Genomic DNA, 2,500 nt, shown 5'->3' on the forward strand with positions numbered 1-2,500 from the left:
CGAGAGACGGACCCAATGCGGACGTGCAGAGCTTAGGCAGACCCCCCACTGGAGGCTCAACACTTCGTGGCAGCTCCGTGTCCCAGAGACCAGGAGGGTTGGCACACACACACAGTGTGAACCACCGACAGCCATTCTGGGACCGGTGACAGCCGTGCTGGCCCCACTGCCACGACACAGACGGACGCCAGGCCGCGCTCCCCGGCGGGGGGATGGCGTCGAGCCTGACGAACGGAATGTGCAGGGTGGGGGGGAAAGGCCAAGCGCTCCGACGCCGGAGGGCTCCGGAGTCTGAACTTAGGGGGACAAAGAGGACGGGTCCTCTGCGACACCCCAGCCGCGCTCTCGCCAGCCAAGGCGAGTGCGATTGATTGCCAAACGACCCTCAGACAGGCGTGGCCCCGGGAAGAACCCGGGGCCGCAAAGTGCGTTCAAAGTGTCGATGATCAATGTGTCCTGCAATTCACATTAATTCTCGCAGCTAGCTGCGTTCGTCATCGACGCACGAGCCGAGTGATCCACCGTCAAGAGTTGTCTGAGTTTGTTTTAGGTCTCTCCCTCGCCAGAGGAAAGCGACCCGGACCGCACATACGCTCCCCACCTTGAGCTACAGCCACCTGCACGCCGGCGTGCGGGCGGAGCAGGGTGGCGTGAAGCGATGGGGAGCACCATCCTGGTGCGGCCCGCAGAAACATACGTCTATTGGGGGGAGGAGGACAGGGCGCCCAAGAGGCGATGCGTGCCCCAACGCACCGCAGCGACGGAGGCAGGATCACCGCCACCATGTCGCCCGCCTAGTATCACGAGGCGTGCAGCAGCTTTGCCCTAGGAAAAGCAGAGGCGGGAACGGGCACCGGCCATCGGTTCGGCAGCGTCACTGACGCGTGCACGTGGCGGCGTGTCGGCGAGCGGACTTCCTGCGAGGAGGCGGGGGCGGCACTCGCCCGAGCAGACGCCCGCCCGGCCCAGCCACCGCCGAGGTGGACTGGGAGTCGCGGCAACGGCTCGTCATACTCGTTCCCACACTCACAGCGCAGCTTGCCCGCAAGCCACCGACCACCGATCGACGCCAGGCGCCCCGACCGAGAGCGGGATCGCTCGTTCGCCCTGCTGGCAGTTCGCTGGGGATCACTACTGCACGGAGCTCGGAGACCGACGGGCGGCAACTCGAGAGTCTTTAAACCACCACCCCCATCCCGCAAGTGCAAAGAGGCTGTATACGCACAGACGGGTGAGGGGAATAGGTACCCCGTCGGGTTTGAAGGGAGCGTGACTAGATAGCAACGATGTAAACCCAGCCGATTTGGGAGCGAAAGACCGGCGCCTGCATCACCGGCTTCGTTTCCCGTGGCTGGAGAGTACACCGAAACCCTCCGTCTGTCGCGAGCTCCCGACGACGCGGTGCCGCCAAGCAGCAGGGCCGGACCTGGTGTGGCTCCCCTCGTCGATCACAGACCGGTCGGCACTACTGACGAGACGGTGGAACGGGCTTCGCCCCTTGTGACGAAGGGTGATGCGAACCCGCCCGCCCGCGTGCGTTCGGGGTGGACTCGGCAAACGGAGATTTGAAATCGGAAAGTGTCCTCCTGCCCCGCGCAGGTAGGCGCCCAACAGTTGTGGGGGGTTTGGCGGTGACCACGGCTGCAGGGCCTGCTACCCCGACGAGCTCTCCTGCTGGCCCCGAAACCACCCTCGCGAGACAAGTTGAAACGGAAACGGGCGTACCCCCAAGCCGACGATCCTTTCTTATTTGTTACTTTTTTTTTCACTTGCTCGAGTTGTGGCGATTTGGCGGTGACCACGGCTGCAGGGCCTGCTACCCCGACGAGCTCTCCTGCTGGCCCCGAAACCACCCTCGCGAGACAAGTTGAAACGGAAACGGGCGTACCCCCAAGCCGACAGAGATCCTTTCTTATTTGTTACTTTTTTTTTTCACTTGCTCGAGTTGTGGGGGTTTGGCGGTGACCACGGCTGCAGGGCCTGCTACCCCGACGAGCTCTCCTGCTGGCCCCGAAACCACCCTCGCGAGACAAGTTGAAACGGAAACGGGCGTACCCCCAAGCCGACGATCCTTTCTTATTTGTTACTTTTTTTTTTCACTTGCTCGAGTTGTGGGGGTTTGGCGGTGACCACGGCTGCAGGGCCTGCTACCCCGACGAGCTCTCCTGCTGGCCCCGAAACCACCCTCGCGAGACAAGTTGAAACGGAAACGGGCGTACCCCCAAGCCGACGATCCTTTCTTATTTGTTACTTTTTTTTTCACTTGCTCGAGTTGTGGGGGTTTGGCGGTGACCACGGCTGCAGGGCCTGCTACCCCGACGAGCTCTCCTGCTGGCCCCGAAACCACCCTCGCGAGACAAGTTGAAACGGAAACGGGCGTACCCCCAAGCCGACGATCCTTTCTTATTTGTTACTTTTTTTTTCACTTGCTCGAGTTGTGGGGGTTTGGCGGTGACCACGGCTGCAGGGCCTGCTACCCCGACGAGCTCTCCTGCTGGCC

The 2,500-nt window shown here is 62.4% G+C and overlaps 1 non-coding gene across 1 annotated transcript; it reads right to left on the reverse strand.

The window, feature by feature from the left end:
• Positions 1-379: 379 nt before the first annotated feature.
• On the reverse strand, positions 380-533 carry LOC140473882 (5.8S ribosomal RNA). The gene has a single exon (XR_011958698.1). It is a non-coding gene; the product is annotated as a 5.8S ribosomal RNA (ribosomal RNA).
• Between the last annotated feature and the right edge of the window lie 1,967 nt (positions 534-2,500).

Source organism: Chiloscyllium punctatum, unplaced genomic scaffold, assembly GCF_047496795.1.
Source record: "Chiloscyllium punctatum isolate Juve2018m unplaced genomic scaffold, sChiPun1.3 scaffold_759, whole genome shotgun sequence".
NCBI lineage: Eukaryota > Metazoa > Chordata > Chondrichthyes > Orectolobiformes > Hemiscylliidae > Chiloscyllium > Chiloscyllium punctatum.